At 42.2% G+C, this 24,544-nt stretch overlaps 1 protein-coding gene across 1 annotated transcript in view; it reads right to left on the bottom strand.

Annotated features, from left to right (window-relative positions):
- The window catches only part of adarb1b (adenosine deaminase RNA specific B1b), a 110,649-nt gene that overhangs the window by 47,472 nt on the left and 38,633 nt on the right, over positions 1–24,544 (bottom strand). The window contains exon 2 of the mRNA XM_041950771.1: positions 23,922–23,997. The gene's annotated coding sequence lies outside the window, so the exon portion shown is untranslated. The remainder of the gene's footprint in view (positions 1–23,921; positions 23,998–24,544) is intronic.

Here is a 24,544-nt window from a genome sequence, read left to right as displayed (position 1 = left end):
CATCAACGTGTTGCAGCCTCTTCTTCTGCAAAGGTTTTCTGACAAGAGAACTGGTGCCACCTGCTGCAACGAACCAACTGTAAAACTCACATGAAGGTCGTAGATGGAAACAAGAATCATTTGCACTTTCTGTTGATCCCTTGATTTTCTAAAAATGTGGTTACACTTCAGATGGAAACCCAGGTAATGATACATTTCAAGGTTTAGCAGTACAGAGAACTGAGTGCGGTCCCTGACACAGATGCTGCCGGCTTGTCTGAAACAGTGTGGGAAGCCAGTGAGGGATTGTGTCCTTGACAGTGCAATAATGACGCCTATGGCTGTTTGGGGCAATGCAAAAGTGGGTGGAAACTGCAGGCGACAGTAAACCTTAATGTTTGTTATGACCTCCTGATGAAGCTTCCCACTGGCAGGTGAAGAAGCAGCTGGTGGCTCCACGTGTATCAGAGGAGCCACATGACCTCTATACCCTCACCCACAGTGAGAGTTAGCAGTGACAGAAACTGCATCGCATGTGATACAGACTTTCCAAATCAGGGAAGAAAACAGGGGAAAACTCCAAAGAATAAATAAACTTGCGAGGTTCTTCTGCCAAAATGTGAGCAGATACTACCCGTAGGCCATTTGCCAGACAGCACCAAGCTGTAGTGTCTTCTATGTGGGGTCACTGAGGAACATAAATATTGTGAGGATGCGAACACCATTCACTGTCACTGAGAGCGAGGCCAAACACGACAGGGGTTGCCTTCACACTGAGTGAACACAAAGCCAAACACACACACATATTCACAACCACCCAAGAACTATCTATAAACACACCAGACTGCCAAAATAAGCTTGTGACTTTTAGAAGCTTCCAAAAATCTGATCATCCACTTATTTTAGAAACTCCATTGCTTATTTTACATCATTTACCCACTGCTATATTTTCCTGTTAGTCTCTCTAAACAGGAGCCTGCTTCTGTTCTAAATAAGACGGCCTGAAAATAGAAATGACTTAATTCTTCCTATGGGAGTTCCCTTTAGTTCCCAAGCCTACCATCAGCTCCCACTGCTGGGTGTGGTCCCCTCCTTAACCAGCCTCCAGCTCTCTGCCTGGGACTGATCTGCTCCACTGCTTGTGGCTTTGGGTTTTTGGCTGGGCCTTGACCATCAGTGGTGTGTGCGTGTGTGTACGTCTATGCTTCGCGTGCATGTGCGACGTAATCGTGAGGAGAACAATGGGCCGCTCTGTGTTAGCCCCTCTGGCAAGATATACACCTGAAGGGCAAAGCCAACAAGCTGTAATAAAGTAAGGGTGGGATAAGGGCAGCAGACTTCACACCACACAGTCTAGGATCACACTGCAGGTCTCTGATGTGATGAACTCACTGCTTCATAGGGGTTAACCTATACTGTATTTCATAAACCAATGAGGATGTCATTGGGCACATGTCCAGAGCACCAATAACAAAAGGCATCACATCCCATCTCCAGCTTTCTTTGAGTTTCCTTTGAACAACCGGAGTTGCTCCCCTGAATCCCAATCAAGCTGAGCTATTTTGATTTTGAGTTCAGTTGTCATGCTGTTCCTCGTGTCAACTCAGGCTCAGCCAAGCTGCTGCAAGCAACATTTTTGAAAACGATCTCAGGGAAATCCTACAAGATTTGCATGTTGTCATGGAAACACAAACAAAATCCAAGTTGGATTTCCGCGTTCCAGTTGCAGGTGGGTCTGCGAGGCTCTGGATGTGGTTTGGGATCAATTTAGTGAGAAAAAAATAAAATAAATCAAATAATTGAGACACTCCCAGGTGGACTGTGAACATGACACATACCTGAGCCTGAACATGTCAACACAAATTACCTGACATTGTACTTCAGAGCATCTGACAATGAGTGGTGTTTTCTTTCAAGGATGCTGGCGGATGTTTTAATAGTAAGTTGACGTGATGATAAACACAGCGTGGCTGGCAGCATCCCTGCATGCTCGCATGTGCTAGTTGCTCATAATGTACAACAGAATTTCTAACCTGCTTCCTGTCATGCTGAACCACGGTACATTTCTCCTCACCTTTAATAGTCCCTAACCCCCTCTTCATTATATATGTTACAACCCAGATGTCAGCGTTTTTTCTCATGACGAATGAGTCTCTCCTCTCGGCCAATTTATCTTTCTACCCTGCTGTGTGCCCTTGTTGATGGCACAACCTTCCATTTCCTGTGTTACAGAGAGGAGGAGGAAGACTTGAGGTCACAGGGAAAGAAATGGATCTGGGTGCAGAAGGGAAAAGGATGGGAAAAAGGGGTATTTAATTAACAGGGCGAGGACAGATGTACTGAGGTGGAGTGAGATGGACAGAGAAATGAGACTCAGGCAGACGGATGGGACAAAAAAATGCGCTTAAAGAAATGTGGAAGATGCTAAAAAAAATACCAAGTCAATAATCAGCTCACTTTTAATTTCAGTACAACCACCAAATGGAGAAATACAAGCTGACGAAAGTCTGCCCTGAAACTGTTGGACTGGCGATAACACACACACACACACACTTACTCAAAAGGGTTTTACTGCACTGCAATGCGGTGTGACATTGAGGATAATGACTGCACTCACGCACACACACACATACACACATGTGACTGCAGAAAAACACCTTTGAATACACAAAGGAAACATCAAGGTGAGCGGGCCTGGTCATCCTCAGACTTAGAGGAAATTTTAGTGCCTACACAGTTGAAATGGGGGAAGTGTGGGGAGGTCACGACAGGTTAGGGACTGCAGCAGTCTCTGGCTGATGCTTAGTATGCCCATCAATTAGCAAAAGCACCCTTACCTCAAGGACAAAAGAAGTTGTTTGACATTAGCCCTTTTTACACAGAGATTACTCAAGACTACCGCAATGAAGACCCTTCCCCCGCCTTTGCTTTGCCATACTGCGATTTCAATAATATTAATTGTGCAGCTCTAGTTCAATTTTCTTGTTGGAAGGGGGTTTGTTTTGCCCTAACCAATCAGTGGTCATTTTAATTCAAAACAGAAGCTGCGGTAGTGGTTGCTGGGAGCAGATTACTCATGTTTTCCTCAATGATTTAAGAAATATGTAATTTCAAGAGTTTCTATTTTTGCAAATTACAATCATTATCAACTCAACAACCAGCAATCAACTCAATACAATCTGCGCAGTTTAACTGATCTCATCCAACGCTTGTTGCTACTTTTCATTTGCTATTTTTCATTGATTGGCTGCGTAGTTTAGCTGTTTTCAATGGATACTCAGAATAAAAGCTGCCAACATCTGTTCCTCAGGTAGATCTACACAGAGGCAGAGGGGAAACAACTGGGCTGAGCAATGTCAACAACAATGACTTTACAATGAAAAAAAAAACTGCAGCGTATGAAAATGCGATCTTCCTTCTGCCTTATTTCATTTTCCTTCCTCTTACGCCCGCTCAGTCCATGAATTTTGTTCACTTTTCCATCCAGAATATTATTTCTCACGTTGACTATTAGAGCTTGGGGAGGACTAAACCTGAGAACCGACCTTTTTCATTATTTAAGTGAAATTGCTGATTCTGCTGCATTGAACCTTTCTCAGCAGTAGGTCTACTGATTAAGGGCCAATTGTGAAAGCAGGAGGTATAAAATGACAGTCAGCTGGTTCATCCTTTATCATGTTCACTCCAAAGTGATTCCTTGTCTGGTACACAGCTCAACATCCCACCGGAGTCTTGCCGAACCCACCAGCACTTTCCAAACCTGGTTGAACAGTTCAATGCAACCAACTATGTTTGCCTCGGACTGGGCGCTGGGCAACCACCACTGTCTAACCCTGCATGCAACGCTGGACGTCATGCAATATGCAAACTGTTGCAAGACTTAAAAGTCACTGAACGAACTCAAAATTTCCAATTACTGCTGTGTAGCACACCTTTTAACAGCAAAGAGCTACATTCTGATGAAAATGTGCTGCATCGGGAAAGTTTGAGGTCATCCCAAAAATAAAGCCATAAAAACTCTTACTTTCCTCCCTCACCTGCTCTGATGGGACTACACGAGCATCTCTGTGTGAAGGGTGCCCACGCAGGTGTACGTCAGAGTGTGCATGAGTATCAAAGAGTGTGTGTGTGTGTGTGTGTGTGTTCCTCTCCTCTCTTGCTGTGTCTATCTGGGTCAACCATCTGGGGAGTTGCCAAGGCCTTGGTAAGTGGGCAGCTGGCCATCACAGCTGGCCCGCAAACACAAACACAAACACACACACACCCAGAGGAAGGCGTAGAGCCACCAGGTAACATCTGCATTGCCACCGCCCAGAGCAAGCACCCAGCACTGCCACCTGAGCCCTCATTACGTTCTCAGGGAGCCGAGGAGTGAACGGCGGTCTTGTGCGTGTCTGTGTAAGGGCAAAATGCTTGAGAATTAGTCTGACTGTAATTACGTGGGAATGTGTGAATGCGTGTTTGTGTGTTTATGCATGTTTGCATAACTGGACATGTTCCTCCGACACTGGGTTCTCACTGAGCAGGAATGTGGCGTTCAAGCTAATCAGCCACTCCCAAGATGGAGCCTGCAGAACCTCTCCAACCTCCTTTTCTTTCAGCAGTTCTGTCGCACAATGGCGGTTCAGGCTTTCCCACACCTCAATTCACTGGTCGCAGATAGGATTACATAGAACTGAGTTGCTTGAAAAGTAGGCCACGACATGTTTTGTTCACATTTCTGTGTGTGTGCTGTACAGTGTGCATGTATAAAATGACACAACATTAAGTCAGGGTATTCAGTGATGTGGACTAAAGCTTGCACCTGGTAAAATGAGAACCTTAATCACTAAGGCCTGTCTTTATTGGTAAGGCTCGTTCTTGTAGCATGCATATACACACACATACACACATGCAAGACACAAGTGTTCCATTCAATTTCCAATAAATGATCTTAAGAGATTCTGTAGCCTCTTTCATGGGTTTCACCTTGTAAAATGGCATGTCTTAGTTCGTCTGTAAAATCAATTAAAAGGAGAAGTGCAGAATTTCCAGGTGAGATGGAAAAACTGACGGATGGAAAAGGCAGTGACTTCGCTACGGAAGCAGCCAGTTGGAGGACACGTGCAGGATAAAAGTGGGCCTGACGCACAAACGGAAAAATGTACACTTACAAGATAATCTTTTATTATAATCACGGCCTTCATCGGGTAATCCCAGATGAATTGCCTTGGACAAATGTCGCTCCAAAGAAGTGGGAGCTTATGTCCAGTAAATGGATGTGCTTTTTTCACAGGCACTGCGGCCGACCATTTCCTGGAAATAAGGTGGTGCGATATGATGATTTATACCATTTCGATAGAAAACCGCCTTTCTATTACGGCTACTGGTTATTTCATTGTGTTGCAAATCACACTCTTCACAACAATATCTTTCATTTGCTTTGTGCAACGTTTTGCGTTCTTCTGTATGATACGGGTTCAGGCAGGAAAAGAACAAACATGGAGGAGAGTGAGCAACATGATCAACAACATCGTACCTTCTGTCGCATGGACGTATTTTAGGTATGAAAAGTCTAAACTAAACTATTTATTCACCCGATTTACAGAAAATGTGCTATATTGTATCATTATCTGAACATGAAATGAGTTATATCGGAAGGAGATTTAGGCCATATTGCACAGCTCAACACAGAATTACATTACATTCATACTTAAAAAGCATCAACACTTGTACATGTTACACTCTAGGGAATAAAGGAAGTTAGATCTGTGGAAATAATGGCAAAGCTACCAGACAGTTGTAGTAGTTAGTTCAACAACAGTGTCCTCCTTCCAGGATTATAACCACTGAGATGAGACTATCCATGTTTCCATCTATTGTCAAGCGAATTTTAAACTAAATTCTAAAATGCCGCAAAAAAGAAAAAACAAATGCAAATTCGGCAGGTTTCCATAAACTGGTTTGGAGCGAATAAACTAGGCTGCACAAAGCGGTAGCAGTATAAGATATAGGATTATGCATGGCTATAATAAACAGAGTAGAAGAAACATGAATTTGCCTTGTTGAGAGAAAAATGGAGAGAGAGTTCTGAAGAAATTTGCATCGTTTGGGCACTTTCTATCTGCTCTTTTCGTCATTTGGTATTGGCCGTGTTTCACGCTGTCCGGAGACGAAGATTATGAAGACGAAGAGCATTATGGGAATATCTGCAAGATGACAACAGCTGGAACAGCTTCTTCTTCTTCTGTGGGTTTTGTAGTGGAAACAGCTGATCGGTAGTGAGTTTTATCCACTTAGTTAAAACTTATTTGTCAAAGATGATTCCATCTCCTATTTAGCACATTAACAATTTTTCGAAAAAGGCAAAAATCACTTCAAATCAGCGTAAAAATGTTTTTTGTGAAGTAGAATTTTTTTTTCTAATTTTGCCGTTTCCATCAACTTTTTAAATGCAATATTTTAAAAAATATTATAAAAGCACCTTGATGGAAACACGACTAACAATTAAGGCCTGTTTAACCATCAAACTGCTACAATGAGTGTGCCCAACACTGGTTTGGACACTGGACAGTTCCCTTGAGTTGATGTGGAGCAGAACGAGGAAACAAAACCAAACATTTGAGGAACACAAGCTGAATCACACTCCTGAAAGAAAGGTCTTGGGAAAGCAACGATAAGAGGCGACAGCCTCCTGGGTGTTGTTGCTGTTGGTGTGAATGTGCCAGGCCAGAAAACCACAGAGGGGGAAGCAGGGCATGGGCAGATGTGCCTGTGGCGCTCCAGCCTCCATCCCTCTGTCAGGCCTCCCTTCCCCCCACGCCTTCATTCTCCCCTCTTTGTTTTTTCCTCTCTTTCTCTTTCTATCTGCCTGACACATGCCAACGCGAACATGATTGCGACCTTTTAGCGCTGTATGTTTAAGACTTAAATTATTGAATGTTTTGCTCCCTGTGACTGACAGCGGAAGACTATGGCTCCACCAGCTGTGAGTGTATGTACTGTATCAGGTGTGAGTGTATGTAATTGTATCCTAAGTGAAGTCCTCTTTAGATAAATGCATGGCTGGCTGTAAAGAGGATGAAGTACGCTGCCTTGTTAAAACACAAGCTGTGGGGAATGGCTCGTGCCTTAGGCCTGCCCTACTATGTACCAATGAACAAAGCTGGTGTGCCTTGCTCACTGGATGCTGGCTATTTGTATACAACCCTGATTTCAAAAGAGCTGGGACGCTGTGTAAAAACATACATAAAACAGAGTGTGATAATTTGCTAATCGTATTGGCTATATATTTAATTGAAAACAAATAGTACAAAGACAATATTGACCTCATCATCTTCATTGATTTTTGTAAATATCTGCTTATTCTAAATTTGATGCAGCAACACGTTTCTAAGAAGTTGGAACAGGAGCAACTAAAGACCGGGAAAGTTGTGGCCCGCTCCAAAAACACCTGTTTGGATCATTCCACAGGTAAACAGGTTGATGGAGCGGGTTCACCACTTTGTGAACACATGATTGGGCTCAGGAACACTTCCTAAACTGCTGTCAGTAAACACAGTTTATCTGCAAATGATGTGTTCTGTTTTTATTTACCTTTTACAAAGCATGCCAACTTTTGTGGAGTAGGGGTTGTGCATGTCTGTATTTTATTTATTTTTCTTGAAAACTGCAGTTTCCAAAAAAGACAAAAGGCAGCAGTAACTCTTCTAACAGGAAAAGGGGCCTTCAAACAAGGAGTTCTGCAGAATCACTCACAAAATACTCGACGTACCAATGAATCACTGTCAGAACATTCAGGGGAAAGAAATGACAGTATGATGTCAGTGCTGCGCCTTCTAACTAAACACATTATTCAAACTGGGAACAACTTCTTGGAATCAAACTTAACACCATTCAACATGTCACACTTAGTCTCTCTTCATGTTACTCGGAGGATAATATTTTAATAAATAAACAAGACCTTCACCGGCCAAAATGCTCTCATCCTTTGTGCTCTGGTTGTTTGGTTGTTCTATGAGAAAGATTTTAAGCCAATACACTGCAGAACTGCATTTGACATCTCCTTTCACCAGGCAAAGGCCACGGTTACATAAGGGTTACTATTTTAGTTTGGTAACGAACATGCCTCTGATGGAAGGACCGAACAGATTTCTGCCAGTACTGCATCCCTAATGGCCACTTTTAAAGTACACTTAAAAAAAAAACTGCTGAGAGACAATATCCAAGTGTTATTATCCAACTATTCTCTCCTTTTATTTATTGATTTAATCCCTGTTGATTTAGCCTGTGATATGATTTTCCCTTATTAACGGTATTTTTCTTGCCTGTTATATTTTGCTGTATTATTACGCATGCTGCATTACTGTAACGTTAATAACTGTAAGGCATTTTCATCTGCTTTGGTGGAAAGCTATTCACTGGACTGGAGGACTAATGATTCAATGTGATACAAACCTGCTGACTCAAGAGGGTTTCAATGTCATTTGCCCATTAGGTCATTCAAGGTAAAGCAGAGACAGAAATAGAGAGAATGAGGGGGCAGACAAACAGTGAAGACAATGAGCCAGACTGCTTATGATAGAGTGGAAATGGCACTACAGGAGCACATTTAAATGTGAAAGTGAGTGCTTTGTTGATGCAGCAAGGGTAAGGTGAAGAAGCTGAAAAGCAATTCACTGAGTTCTTATTCTTGTGACCTTTTTGCTTCTGTTTACTATGAAAGAGAGGGACTGGAAAGCAGGTGCAATTAGATCATGAGAAGACTTACAGAGCCTACCGTTGGGTTCAATGACCAAACAAACAGGCCACTTAAATGCAAGACAAAAAACTGTAGGTTGCTAAAAGGATGATGTTACCAGAGATTTCAAGAGACGAGCCACATCACAATGTTGAAAAAGTGGCAACAACAAAATACCGAAACCTGATGGTTCCTAAACTGGGGAGAGCTGGACTGAAGGTGCCCTGTGGTGCCATGTTCACGTTCAGCTGTTACTCACCAGAACACGCTGTCTCCTCAGGGGCTGACAAACAGCACTTGCAGAGCCGATTCTGGTAACGTTTTAAACCATTCATCGTTAACATCTACAGCACGTTTGCTAGCTTCCAGTCTTCTTCTCTGACTTTGTCGGTGCATTACTGTGTTTCTCTGAGTTTTGCCGACACCGCAGTCGGTAAGCGGAACAGTGTGAAACCTGCAGCAGGGATGTGTGTTGCGTCACCCGCCTGCATGTGCATCCTCGTGCATGATGCGATCACTTGTCATTACAAACACTTGTGATTGTATTGACATTGCAACTGTATTAGGGTGGCCTTGCCCCGCCTCCCCGCACACCCCTTGGCGGTGTCCCTGGTCATATTACATTATTTAACACACACATCACACCAACCTCTGCGATGGCTGGCACTGCTTCTCTTTGGTGAGGCGTCTGATGTCAGACGATGATGATGATGCTTTTGTTTATTTTTCATGTCTTGAAACCTCTCACCAAGTGCCTGAAGGAGTTTTCACACTCAGCAGCATATTCAGATGTCAAATCAGGCTTGCGGAGTAGGAAAATGCAGTGTTTCCCCTTTCCAGCTGCACTTGCCACAGCTTTAATTTCAAATGATTTCACCTTTAAAAGCAGGGAGCTGAGAAGCTGCTGGAGCTTGAGGTTCAGCGCTCTTGGTATTGTCCACCATGAAGGCCAACGCACACGTACACTTTCTATCACAGAGTTTCCACAACAGGTTTTCTCGAAATTAGAGTGAAGGTGCCATGTGAAAATAGAACAACAATAATGCTTATATTTTTATTGCTGTGTTTCTTGAAATCAAGGCACCCACACTGAAACCCAACCCATCATCGTCTTTAATGGAGCCTGCTCGATACAAATGTTTCAAAAGTTGCAAATTGCAAACTAAAAGCTACATTAAAGCTGCAATGGAGAAGTCGGACTTTCTTATCAGTGTCTGGAGATCCGCCCCATTTGCTCCAAATTCTTTTGTTAGGCATGGACGCTTCAGCGCCCACAGGAAACAACACATTAGAACGTCAGAGAAAAATGCAAACCGTTTCCTGAGCAGCACCTAGCACGTTTCTGGACTCACCTACAGTCAAGAGCTCTGCTTTGGCTCAAAGTGATCTGGCCCTGACTTCTCATATCTTGCTACATGTTCATGAGTTGCTATACAGTAAATAATACTATATATTATTATGTGTCCACCTTTCACAGTGCACACGACATCATACTGACTCCAATGATAAACACGTAGAAATTTGCATGCGAGCCAGATTCACTGGATTGACAGAATAATCACTTAGAGAAACTTCGTCCATCATCTCTGTTTAAGCACATCATCACTTCAATTATGAGTCTAATCAATTCAAACAGGCCGTCTCTTGGCTTTTGGTGTTCATGTGTATGTGTGTGGGTATAATTGTGTGTGTGTGTGTGTGTGTGTGTGTGGTGTCAGGGTATTCCTGGCACAGAGCAGCAGCAGATGCGAGAGGTAATTTGGAGCCCAGAGAGACGCTCTCTGATGTGTTACAAGGCATTATGGGTAAATTTGCTGTCATTGAACTTGAGTGGACTTCAATGACACAATGTTCTGTTCTCTCCTGACACACGCACGAACAATTCTTTTTTAGCAAGCCTTGACCTTCTGGGTCACATTTATTTTGCGTCAGATTCACCTTTACTGAGGCAACGAAAAGAAAGCTTCACTCGCAAAGCACGCACTCGCTCTATTGTCAAAATACGTCAATGAGCAAAATAAGTCTGCATTTCGTGTGCACTCGTTCATTAACTTAGGCTCAAATCTGAATGAAAACTGACATAGAGGTTGCACTATCTGTACATGCAGTACACTGTAGCTGGTCACAGGCCGGCACTGGTGTGGTAAAATGCTCTAGGCTGTGTTTATATAACTAGTTTCCTAACACGGGAATGGGTCACACTCACGCTGTAATTATTACACAATAGAAAAAGAGACACAGAGGGAAAGAGAAGCGTAAAACAAACAAAGTGTAGTTAAAATGCTAAAATGCTGACCAGCTGAACAAGGTATGATTTGTAGCATAAATGTCCTCAGGCCAGAAAAGTAGCCATGATATATATATATATGCACTCACACACACACACTCACAGCGCTTGTAATTACAATAGGGTGAGAGAGAGAGAGGGGTACGTAGTGGAGTTAAAATGAAATGACATAGTGGGACAAAGTAACATCTAAAAGGTGGGCAGTGGCAGAAGCGAGCAGATGCAAACAGACCGTTGGCAGCAGCATTTTTGACATGAACAGACAGTGAGGTCATGGGCTGCCAAGGCTGTTTTTTGTTGTTGTGGTTCTTGTTACTGCTCACCCAGGGCCTCTGACGGCACCCATCCGCAGCATAGCTCTTGCCTTAATGATAATGGCTCACTCCGGGACGTTGGCGCTTATTTTTAACCTCTCTCGATTCCTCTTTCACCCAAAAAGGCATCAAGGTAATGATGTTCACTGCATATAACATGGAGCAATGCACAGACAAAAACACACCAGCGCTGGCCCCAGGGAAGATGCAAAAATGGGGGCAGGAGGGAGAGAACAAGACAGAAAATGCAGTCATATCCACAGTGTTCGGAGGGGGCGCAGAGGTGATTCCCTGCAAAGAAAAGAGGAGGAATGCAGCTTGCTCACAGAAACCTTCCCGGTGAGGGTTTGCAAGGTCAAAGTCAGATCTACTCCGCTGTTATATATGTATTATGTCTGTGTTTACATCAACACTCAACCATCGGTACATAATGTCATCTGACTGCTTAGAAGTGCACTAAAACATGCCAGCAAAAATCTGTCGTTTCCCGCATGCAACATTCAAGAAGAGGCCATTTGTCATTCTATCACATCAATTTTTCATATATTGACTGAGCAGTCACAAATGGCTTGGCATTCAGCTACATCACGGCATTTAGTAGAGTACAGTATATATGTTTTAAAGTGAGACAAGAAAAGTAGAGTGGCAAGGGGAAGGAGAATGCTCTGCCAATCTGTAATTGCTAAATAAAAAACAGCCAAATGTTTCTCTTGCAGAGAGAGAGAGAGAGAGCTAAGGAAATGTTCTTATTTAAGCTACTTAAGCTGTTTCCTCTCAAGGTCAATCTGCTCCTGACACTGAAATCTGGATAAAAGTGGTAATGTTTTCACAGGGGCGTCTTGAGCCAGTCTGCAATATCACTAACAGGGCTGATGAAGGCATTTTTTATGAAGCTACGTGGAGCCTGACTCATCTCGATCTTTGTTTATTGTAACCAAGTGGGCTCTGGGTAGAAATGTGCCCTGCAGGCCCCTGTCCCCTGCACAATTTCCTAATGTGCAGCACCGCAAGTGTGGAATGACACGAACAAATAAACTACAGGAGCAAGTTTCAATAAATGATAACCGCAACCAGCACAGTGAGCAGAGCTGCTTCGAGTAACAAAATAGTTGCACCGCTGTGTTTGCTTCCATTCCAGGGAAGCTTTGTAGATGAGGAATGCCTCTGCTGCTGTTGTTTGAAATCCTGTCCAAACCTTCATGCAGCACTTCCAGAATGACACTCCGAACCATAACAGAGAAGCTGCGTGTATTTTTTTTTTCTTTTTGATTCAGTGCAAGTCAGCTTTATTATATCTTATATAAACTGGAAATAGTCTTTACCAAAACAAACAAACATCTTAACAGGAACTGAAAACAATCATGTTTCTCCTGAAGTCAGCAGCTTTTTATCAATGTCTCCGCTTTGCGTTCGACGAATGGAGTAAACTTGCGGAAAATAATCATGACCACATACCTTCTGTTCAGCATGAAAACAAACTGAAATTTCACACATACATTTTCTTTGCTTACAGCATTTGCTTTACTGTAAATGGGAGACCTGAGCAAGCAAAGCATCCCACAACAACCCATCTCCTGCCAACATATACAAAGCTGATAATGAGTGACTCATCAGTGCTAATTTGCTGTGCTAATTTTATCGGCGAACTTCACAAGGCCTGAAGAAACCTCGCAATGGCAGTATGCGTGAACAGCATGCAGCTTAACAGCGACACGGTCACACCGTCGAAGAGCTGCTGCGTTGCATGTGCGCAGAAATGTCGACGCCCAAGTGCACATCACAACCCCACTGATCATTGAATGGAAGAATACGATACATCTGTGCACTTGGGATGCTTTAATTCAAGTTAGCTACTTGCGATAACAGCAACGATAGAAACCACGCCACCATCAAAAAAACAGAGAAAAATGCGACAAAAGGTGAATATTTATCAGAAAATAATGAAATTTCGCATTAAAGACCTGACATATTGGTGACCGTCTTGTCCGAGCAGTATGGCTCTGACTTCGGTGCCAGCCGACCAGCTGGAGCATTTGGAAATATGCGTGTGCATGTGTGTGGCAGTATGTCGATTTGGCATCGCCATGCCACTTATTTCAACTCTTATATAAAGGAGATCATTTCAGAAAAATGTGACAGCAAACTCATGCCATGACGCAGTCGTGCTGGAAGCGCCCGCTGCTGCAGGGAGAACGCGGCATCGCTGCACATCACGAACGTAATTCACTGAATGGATCCAACAGGACACACACACACACACACACACACACACACAACAAATGAATCCTTACGCAAGGCTGCAGATGGAGCTGTAGAGCGTTTAAAAGGTTTTCTCAGCTGTGCTTGTTTTCATCCAAGCTTTCACTTTGATTGTTTCAGTCACAGATTGATTATTCTGTTTTTAAAGTTCCAAACACTGTATTACTTTGCAAGCCTCAAGTTGAATTTGTACACTTTGTCCCTTTGTAAAACTTCCAGTCGTGATTCTTTGTCCTTGTATTTCATCCAGTTTTTATATATATATATATATATATATATATATAAACTCTCATCAAGGTGAAGCAAATATTTCTAAAGCATTTCTATAGACCCTTTGATCCTTGTTTATTTCTCTGTGTCACCCTTTTGTTGCTTGTTTTGCCCATGATGATTACTGGCTCAGAAATATTTAGCTATCTCAACTATAAAACTGGGCAATGCGAGTACATTTCACTGGAGAGTCTGTTTTCAAACCAACAGCAGCAGTATTGCAGCAGGCAGTGTGCGTCTGTGTCAGAGAAACAGGGCGGACGGTGAATCATGTGGTTTGAGGCACTCTGTGTTTCAACATCACCTATGGAGAGCAATCTGCCGTGGTGTTAGGCCGGGCTTTTCCCTGCCAACCTACGTCTAAGGTGGCTAAAACTGAAAAAAAAAGTGCTTTCATTTTCTTTCTCTTTTTTTTTCAAACCCACATCTACCACCTAAAAAGCAAAGGAAAACAACAACAACACTGAGGTGGACGTTTGTGCAACTGGACTTAAAGGAGACACAGTTTTGCGGCGATATTGTAACATATTCTTGTTCTTTCAAAATAAAAGCTAAATTCATACATCATTTCCCACTCCTGGTTTTGCAGCTACAGCATCACTTGGAGTGCTACGACTAGTAGCTTATGGTGGCTAATGTAAGCTAATGTTAGCAAACTGTGAAGGATGTATTCTGCTGTGTGTACATGACCACACTGAAGTGCTACTGTTACACTACGTTCTACCATTAATTTACACAATTGCACTTTTGTTCAATCACATAATTTGTTATCGTATACTTCAAACATTAACTTACATAATAAAGAGCTCAGACTGTAGATCACACTACATTTGGGACAGTTTTTGAGACAGTACAGAGGCACATTGCTGATATGTCATTAGGACGTGGATAGGGTTTACCACTACAGCCCTGAACCAGAGGTGGCTGTAGCATCTATGTAATCTATTTCAGTCGTCCGGTCCACTCTCCTGCTCTTCCATTCTGCTTGGCTACTCTTGCTTACTGACTGAGAGGTTTGCTGTGTGGCGGTAGGGGGTGCTAAGGCTGTTGAAAACCTGGAGTGCCCACAAATAGCTCATGCATGCACAATGTCTGATATACACTCCATCACTATTAATATTTGAAATCCTGCAGTTCAATCTCTTATCGCTCCCTTTCTCCCCTTCCTCCACTACTCTGAGAGCAGCTCCATACTATCCATCTTGTTTGTATTGACTGCTCCCTCAGTGAGGCAGGGAGTACTCAGCGATTCATTTAAATGGAAAGTGGAAATCTCAGAATTTGTCATCATCAGTGATTGCAAAATGCTTTCTAAAGCCCACTTAGGCCAGAATATACAGTACATTCCAGGGGTTCATGGGTAACCCTGCTGCTCTGTACTGTAACTACTTAACTAGGGTCAGGGTGTAATCCTGTAATAAGTCATTTTCATTACAGTCACACGACCTCTCCACTTCAGGTTAGAGATGGATGAAAAGATGCAAGCAAGTTGGTCACTTGTGTGAATGAAACAGCTGCCATTTGACAGCAAAGTTGCTGTGTAGCACATGACAAATGACAGCCAGCAAACCTTAATGACACTGTGTGTAAGATTTGCATGTAGATAGGTGCACGCAGCTACAAAAAACACTTACTCCCACCTCAGAATCAATCATCCACGAACTGCTCTAAGGATGAGCACGTCGTCAAATTCAACTGACGAGCCTCTATCCATCAAACAACCAACAACAATGCAAATGTTTGGGAAAAGGAAGAGTGCAGAGTGGCGAACGTGGACTTGAACATGCTAGGAAATACACACGTTGTAACACATGTGTAACCCCAAACAGGAAATGCTCTCACTCACCATTTTTGTAGAACTAATATACAGAATAGAGTCGATTTTTAAAACACAGTCAGTTTCAGTTTGTTTTACTGAAGCGTGTTATTGATATATACTGGGAGAAGCTTTATTTCTGCTTTAGAACAGTGTACATTTGGCTTCATCATTAGACTAAGTACTCATCTATTCATCTATTCTTCTATTCTTCTATTTTGATTTCCAAGATCATCATTTGTTACTATTCAGTAGACAAACACATTTACCTCACTTACTACACTACATTTCTTTCATAGATCCTGTTTGTCGACTATCATCTTAGAAACACAGCAGCGATCTCACAAGCAGGGTTTCCACACTTCTCTAGATTATATATATATATATATATATATATTCCTTCTGGAAAGCAGCATGCTTGTGTAACTCTGAATCATACACTTAGGTATGTAATGTCAAAATTGTAGGCTACTAAGTGTGTTATTGTTGTTCAACCCTGTCAAGAGTCATGTTCAAGTGTGACATAAATTATAACTTGTCTCTGCTTCTATTTCCAGCAGGTTGGACTATTTCTCGGTGCGTTACAGTGTCAAAATTCTGCTCTCCTCTCATCCTTTCTGGCTGTGTTTTTACCATATGAACCCTACTGGCCTCTCAGGTCATCTGGTAGCTTTCTGCCAACTGATAAACATAAACAAACATTAACACTTTGTTTCTATGCCTCATACAGCTGAAGAAATCTTCCTTAACTGACTACATTCAAAGCACAGTTAAAAATATTCTTTTCATCTCTACCTTTGACTGAATCTCACCAGCATTCACCTTTAGCAACCCTACTTTTGAACTTCCTTCTATGTATTTCTGATTTGATTGTCTACAGCAATTTGACTGAGGTATTACGTGTAGAGCTCTGCCAGAAGTGTCAATCTCCGTGTGAACAGCTGACTGTAATGCATGATGATTGATTCAGTAGATAGGCCTGAAAAGTTAATAAGACTGACAGTGAAGTTATTGCACACTGATGCAAGCTCAGGCCAAAATGTCTGTGTGAGTTACACTCCTGTGTATCATTTGAGTAAAGTTAATAAAAGAGGTTTGAAGATGGCTTTCCAGCTCTTTCACTCTGGTGTATGCACCATTTTCTTCTGATGTTTAACACTGATTCTCTGATGATTTCAGTGATAATAAGTCGAGTATTATTATTTTCTAGGCCTGAGCCAATTCCACTTAAAAACCAAACAGTGTCGCTTGCACACACACACACACACAAACATGAGAGTGCACATCTACAGAGCTGTACACACACATAACCATTCTTTCTTCATCACAAACACTTATAGTCTCCCTATATCCAGAGAACTAATTATAGCTTGCCCATTAATCAGCGACAGTTGTAATTATACTAATTCCAGTGTGTAATCTGATCAAGGTGAGGAAGATCAAATCACAGCCTTTCTGTCCTTTAAGGGGGGTTCAGTTATGGTGGCGACAGCAGCGAGGTTGTAAAGGAAATTGATTTAGACCAAAATAATCTGATTTGACTTGGTATGGTGGCTGATTAAAGGGGCAAAGTACAAACATGTGTGTAAATAAAGCTATCTGTGGTGACTGGAGGCCACTGCGGCTGCTAAATTGCTTCTTTTAATTTAACAATATTTATATTGTTTGAATCGAACACAACCAACGAGGAATTTTCACCTTCGACACCAAAGTGATGGTGAAAAACTTCGATGAACAGAAGAATAAAAAACTCGCTCATACAAAGTTGTCCTTACTTACCACACACACACACACACACAAACAGAGCTGGTCATGAGTAAAGGCCCAAGAGGCTCCTCGTGTTACCTAACAATGATAATGCAAAGACCATTCATATCTTTATATAATATCACAGATCCTTTTACATAATACGCTTTCATACTGTAGTACTGTGCTTTCTGCCACACACACTGACTGCACTGAGAATTATGCATGTTTGACTGGGCTCTATGTGAATTTGTGTTTTGTGTAATTTTGTGTTCAAACCTGTTTTTTTATTTGCTTCAACAACCAGAAGTCTCCAGTGATTTCTAAAGAACAAGAGCATTTCAGGCATATTCAGTCACGCTTTATCCTTAACTACTCAGAGGCCCAAAAAATTACAATTAACTACATATTTCTACTAAAAAAGGGTTGCTATAAAAGAAAAAACACTGAACCAAAGATTTGCTGTTCCAAGTCTGTCTATTAACTGATGTGCGGAGGTTCTCCAGTAACTACTTTCCCATGTTTTGTGTAGAGTTTATATGTTTTCAGATTCCAGGATACAGTGCAAAGTGGACGTAAACACTAAATGCAAGTGAATATCCTTGTTCATTTGTGTTTAACACATGATACTAAAGTAGAATTAAAGGCAATCAGGCAGTGATGAGCCTGACGGAAACAGTCTATTTCATCTGTAGAAAGACGATGAGATATTTCGTGTATGGTCTCTGTTAGCTGAAAGGCTGTTTGCTATTATTCAGTGACTGTATATGAATTTCAGTGCACAATTTTCAAATGTGTGTGTGTGTGTGTGTGTGTATGTGTGTGTAACTCTGTGAGCCCAATCTCTCTGTGCACTTACAAAGACGGATAACTAACGTAGACGTGTGATGAATTTCTATGAATGTGTGCTGCCTCCATAAGTAGCACAGCACTGTTTTATTTGTGCGCCTGTGTGCGTAATCATTGAGAGAATTGGATGTCAGATCAGATCAGGGCTGATCTGAGGTAGACCCATCTGCAGTCGCCTTGTCGAGCTGGCGTTAAATGACAACAACACGTTCTGCTGAAAGTCGACGTGAACTTGCATGTACATGAACGTGTGCGTGTTTATCATTGTGATATGGAGCAGCTCATGTCCACACCAGATAAAGGAAAGAAATTTTGGCCTGTGTCCATCTGATTCAGTTTAAAACAAATACAGTGTAAACTGAACCAGGCATTTTCTATCATACCCGGTAACACCACAAAATAATCCACAGTAGTTAGCTACTGATACGCTCTTTGGTCTGTTAGCGTGACTTCTGCAGCAGGCCAGTTAGTCGAGCATGCTAATGGTTTGCTTACACTCAATAAACTGCTTGCAATTTAGCTGTAAGTTCTGCAAGTGCTTTTACTGCAGTTTTGGTTTTGAAAAGGTGATAAAAAAAACTAAAAACACCACCCTCCATACTCTTTATATGACAAGAATCTTTCTTAGTACAGCCACATGCACACCACGTCAGCATGTGGAGACATCCAAAGCTGAACAGGCCTTGTTGCATTAGCTCAGCTATGATCAGACAATTGGTGTTTGGGGAGAGGTTTAGCAAAAGGTCAATTCTTCAATAATTAAACTTTAAGAGATGCTATTAAAAAAATGTTCTGCATTTGTGTTAAAAATTAAAATTGGAATATTGTTCACTTTATCTTGAAACTACTGCCAGTGGTATGGGCCTCAGAAATCCAGCTACATATCAGGCACTACTGCACACTCTGCTCGTCACTTCATCAAAATACCACAAGTGTATAATCCCACTAAAGCCTATGTACACAACATGTCAGCACCACATAATAACATCCAGGCCCAAGCATTTATCCAGGTAATACACAGACATGATGCTGCAGTGAAGACACGTAAACAAAAGCCTGCCATTGAAGTAATATGAAGTTTAATCACTGTTCCAGATGCAGCAAGTCCCATCTGTAGTTTGTACAGTTTAAAACAGATGTCACCGAGACAGTAAGCAGACTGACTCTGCTGGGTCGAATCTACACTATCAGTGATAGCAGCCTCTGTTACGGCTTCGCCTCAGTGACTACATTGTTTTCACATCTGTTCACCGCTTCCACTTCCAGGTTCCAAAACAAATGGGGGCTTGGATACCAGATCCATCCGTCTCCTGTCTGGTCAAAGGCACGGATGGAAACCGGTGTACATGCACATGTATACTTTTCTACGACAGCTAGCGAGGGGAGCTGTGAGAGAAAGTGAGAAATAAATCAACAGAGTGTGAAAGAACGCAGGTACTCTCCAGATGGACTCTTCACATATAAATACATGCTAATCAGTGTGAAACAGAGCTGTGAGGCACTCTGACTACTGGACCGTACTGAACATATGGTGGTGGAGCATCTGAAGAGAGAGAAGGCAAAATGCGGTAACATAATTCTATGAAAACATAACGCTGGGTTTATTTTAAGACATTTCAGGACGGTGATGTTGATTCTCACATTAGACCACGACTGTGCTCAAGAGACAAAACCAGCAGCTTTCCAAAAGCAACATTAGAGGGAAATGATTAATGAGGATGAGATTATGAGAAGAGGAGAGATGTTAGAGAGATGTTTGTACAGAAGCCAAATTAAGTCATTCATGTCTCTTTTCTACCAATCAAACTCCATCGCGGCTTCGCTTCGACTTTGAATCTGCTGCTTCCACTTTGCTGGATGATTAGTATCACACACACCTCACAAGCTGCTCTGTGAGAGGGCATCAGCCGAAAATGTGACAACATTTCCTATTTTCCTGTAACCTTGCTGGCATTGCCTGAACTCCTGGGGACATTTTCCAGAGTCCATCAATCTTATATGCGAGCTGAACAATGAAGACCACACTTGCTTTCTGTTTGTAATTTGGGAACCTAAAAACACATGACCATCTGTTACACCGAGCCAGTGCCAGAAGGGTCAGAGCCCCTTCCGACTGGTGTGGGACAGAAGTTTGCAAACTTTGAGGCGAGAGGGAGAGCTGTGAGGCAAACGTGCTGCATGAGGTGAAAGGGACATGTGCATGCAGGTGTTCTGGAAATAATGGGAAGTTAGTTAGTGTACTATACACAACTCATGTAGTAAAAAAGGTACTTTAAAAGCCTTGCTCCAATTTGCGTCATGCACACTGCCTCGACTCCGAAAGCCCCGTGTATGGGACATTAATTGCAGGTCATCATTAATTGGCAAATATATAACAATTACAGAGCAGAGGGCAAAATCATTTGTCATTGAAAATTATTTAATTCCTTTAATCATTTCTGGGGGCTGGAACTCAATAAAGGCTTCAGTAATGTGGAGAGCAGTTTTAATGGTCCTTCACTAATGTGGGTCAGCCCAGCAGGTTTGCTATCAAAATTTTAACAGAATCTCTATATTACTGTCCGGAGGGTTAGCCGAGGTATTCAGTATATAAGCTGATGATTGCTCTGCAGCATTTTAAAATGCCCCAGCTTGAAATGCCTGAGCCGAGGGGAAGCCTGAAATTTCAGCAAAGCCCCTGTTTGCTTCATAAAACCTTCACGATACGTTCCTGATATGTGTAGATACATCCGGTAAATACATGTATGTGTGTGCATGTGCTTTCATGTCTCTGCGTGTCCGTGTTTGTCAATGTGCCTGTCTTCATACAGGAAAAAAGCAACGAGATAAACTCAAATCATGATTCTGACTTACCGACCACGCAGACCTTCTCTCAGCTTTATACACAACACAGAGCATTTCGCCTGTTGACTTGCTCTGATTTTGCTGATTTGGTCATTTTTCCTTGATGTTTGTGCTTCTACCATTGGTAAGTAGGCTACATAGTTAAACTGTTTCTCTTTTTATCCGTTTTAATTGTGTTTAACGTTGATATATGACTGGGAGTCTGCTCACGGTATTTCATTTTAAAAACTGACCACATTCTCTATATGATTCCTGTGTCTGACTTCCTGCCCAGCTCGATCTGCTCTGTGCAGCTTCCATCAAAAATAGACAAGCCACGTATCCTCTGGAGAACGGAGAGTCGCCTCACACAATCCTAAATTATAAATCCCAGCTGCAGCACCAAAACACACCCTTCCAGCAGTTCCCACACTTATTGGTGCACTGCTTAGACGCACAAACAAATGACATGACACCAATGAAATATTGCTGGCCCAGTTCCTGGTGGTATGATGGTTAAATCATCAGAGGCAGATACCTTTGACGCAACATGCAGAAAAAAATGACAAAAGGTGTGTATAATTGCAGAGCTCTCATCTTTCATCACACTGTGGGGACCTGTAACTGTTTTATGTCGTGTCATATAGTCATCAGTGTAACCTGCAACAATGACATGATGTAAAATGTACTTGGGGATGCTTACATGATGTTTTACAGTGGATTTATAGTGTTTTATCTCAAAAACTTTGCCTTCCAGTAAAAGCCACAAAAGCAAATTTAAATCAGTATGAGAATTTGGTGATAAAAATATACAACGCCAGCGTCACAAGCTTCTCAAATGCCCATCTTACTCTACTACCCTGCAGCAACACAGCACACTGTGGCTGGATGAATCTTGCCAACACTGCGCTTAATATTCATTACAATAATGGAGGTGAGGTGGAGGCAGGAGGGCAGGATGCCACAGGTTGTATTTCTAACCACATAGGCTACAGGAAGGTTGCTGCCATGAACACACACATAGAGAACAGGACACTGGCTAAAAATCCAGCATGACGACTAATAGAAATTAACAGCAGCTTTGGCCCGCATGTGTGCATGCAAAGGGCTGTTTTGCAGTTTGACGATGTAAGCAAACAAATATGTGCTTACATGGCCAAGTGCTGTGTTTGTGTGTGTGTGTGTGTGTTTGAGGCTAATACAGAGGCTAATGCTGGTCATGCTGTCTGTGGTTTAGGAGTGTCTACATCCTACAGAAGTGAAGATTGCGGCACTGAGTGTGATACACAGACAGGCAGTGCTGACAACATCGTTTTAAGCCTTTCTGTATAATTTTTCCACCTTTAATTGGGAGGAATGAAAAAACAAAGAGTCCTAACAAAGACATCGACAACATGGTGCGATCACCTGAGCGCCACTGAGCACAGCCCCCATGTAGCAACATGCAGCGATCAGCATCCTCTCAAGGCGGCCCTTCTTCTCTACCTGACAGTTCCTTCCCCCTGGCACCCAGCAGGAAAATGGAGACTATTTAAGAAGAGTGCAAGGAGGGCGGTAAATGTCTCCTCTTGTCAGTAAGCATCTGAGCTGTCCCTGGCTCTCTACAAACAACAACTGCTCCATGCCACAACAAACAGAAAAGAAAAATAGAAGGGGTGCGCGAGTGATGGAGTGTTGCACTTCAATAAAGTTGAGGGACAAAATAAAAAAAATGAAGGTCAAATCTGATTCAGAAGATGCCGAGATATTTTCACTTTTAGCCTCTAGCTCAAGCTCCAAAAGCAGATCCTACACTTCCCATAATGAAACTCCATGGTATCTTTCGTTAGATACCTTCCCTTACTGATTTTTTCCAACTCTACAATCATATTCAAAGGTCATATCAAAGGTTTTCAGGTTTCAAAATTTTAAATCTCAACCTCATGCCGTAACAGACCTGATGACATCACTACAACATCATCCGAGTTATTGTTTTCAGACTTTAGAAAGCTCCTCTAGAGCCATAAAAGATATTATATAACCATTTTCACAGGCTGAGTAGTACTCCCAGTGATGAGTAAAGTGATCTTCGTCTTGACTGAATGAGTCACCACAACATGAAGGGACAGAGGGACAAAGGTACACACTGTATTTTCTGTACATAAATGTATTTACATGGCCTAAAATAGACAGCAGAGCAACGGTTCTGAGATTCAATCGAATGGGGGTAAGTGGAGGAGACAGGCAAAGAGAGGCAAAAAGAGACAAAAAGAGACGGAGGAAGAGCTGAGGATCCCCTGATATTTCAGCCATTCTAAAAATAGCCACACTGGAGCAGAGATATGAATTGTACCCCTCAAAGTCCTCAGAGAACAAAAGGAAGAAAGGAAGGGAGCAAAAACTGCATGTATTCACTCCTATGTAAAGGTGAGCACTACGGGTGATGCGAGTTGGCATCAGGTGCTTGTATAAGTTACACCACTGTTTATGAACCCTGTCTGGTACGGAATATGAGCCCTCTTCATTTCTCAACGAGGTAACGTTAGTCCTCATTTGGCACATCGGCCACTGGAGTGACTCCAGGGTTGACAGAGTCATGTAGTCGGTGCACTGCAACTCAGATGAATACTGAATTTGTTTTGCATAAAAGATATCAATGTCATAACAAGATTCTGTGGATCAAAGAGGACCACCAGGAACGGGTTGTCTGCAACAACAAAAACCTCTTCAGTATAATGTCTTTCTTGTGATTTTTTTTTGTTCTCCATACAAGGATTGGTCTGAAATGTTGGTCATGTAGGAATCCCGCTGTTGCGCCTCTAAGTCTCATTGTGTATGAGTGCCAGCTATATGCCAGAAATATCACAGATCTGAACTCACCGTTCCGCTGAGTAGTCAAGGGGAAAGGAGTGCTTTTTGCCAATCCGTTACAGTCCACAAGAGCCACACACTGCGCCTGCAGGAAAAGTGGAAAGTCGATTGTCAATATATGTGTGATATTAAGTATTCTGGACTAGTTCATACAGTATAATGGATTATGTTATGTAAATATGCAAAAAAAAAAAAAGAAAAAAGAAGCTAAATATAAAAAAAACTGAGATATGAGGTTTTTGGATTTCTCATTAAATATTTACTAAATTAATGGGAGTCTGGTTTAGAGTGATGCGGCATAAAATCTTCTATACCCAGCAAATAGGGACACCATGCTTTTAATGATAGTGCTGAAAATAAGGCTCGACCCGTCGTCACGCACAGGGTGTATTATTTCTTAAAAGGAGCTGACACGTGACTTTTTTGAGGAGATGCTGCAGATTCAGCCCGAAGCACAAAAAAAAGAAACAAGGCCACACATCTCTGCAGGCGGTCGTTAGGACGTCACAGATCACCACGACATAACAAACCGCCGGTCAACACCCTCCTGACCCTGCCCCCAGCAACTTGACTCTAACCAGCATCAACCACAGCAAGACTCAACAACTTGAACACTTGAAACAGTGGCAGTA

This window comes from Chelmon rostratus, chromosome 13, assembly GCF_017976325.1.
Source record: "Chelmon rostratus isolate fCheRos1 chromosome 13, fCheRos1.pri, whole genome shotgun sequence".
In the NCBI taxonomy this organism is placed as follows: domain Eukaryota; kingdom Metazoa; phylum Chordata; class Actinopteri; order Chaetodontiformes; family Chaetodontidae; genus Chelmon; species Chelmon rostratus.
This window is presented reverse-complemented; position numbering and strand designations above follow the sequence as displayed.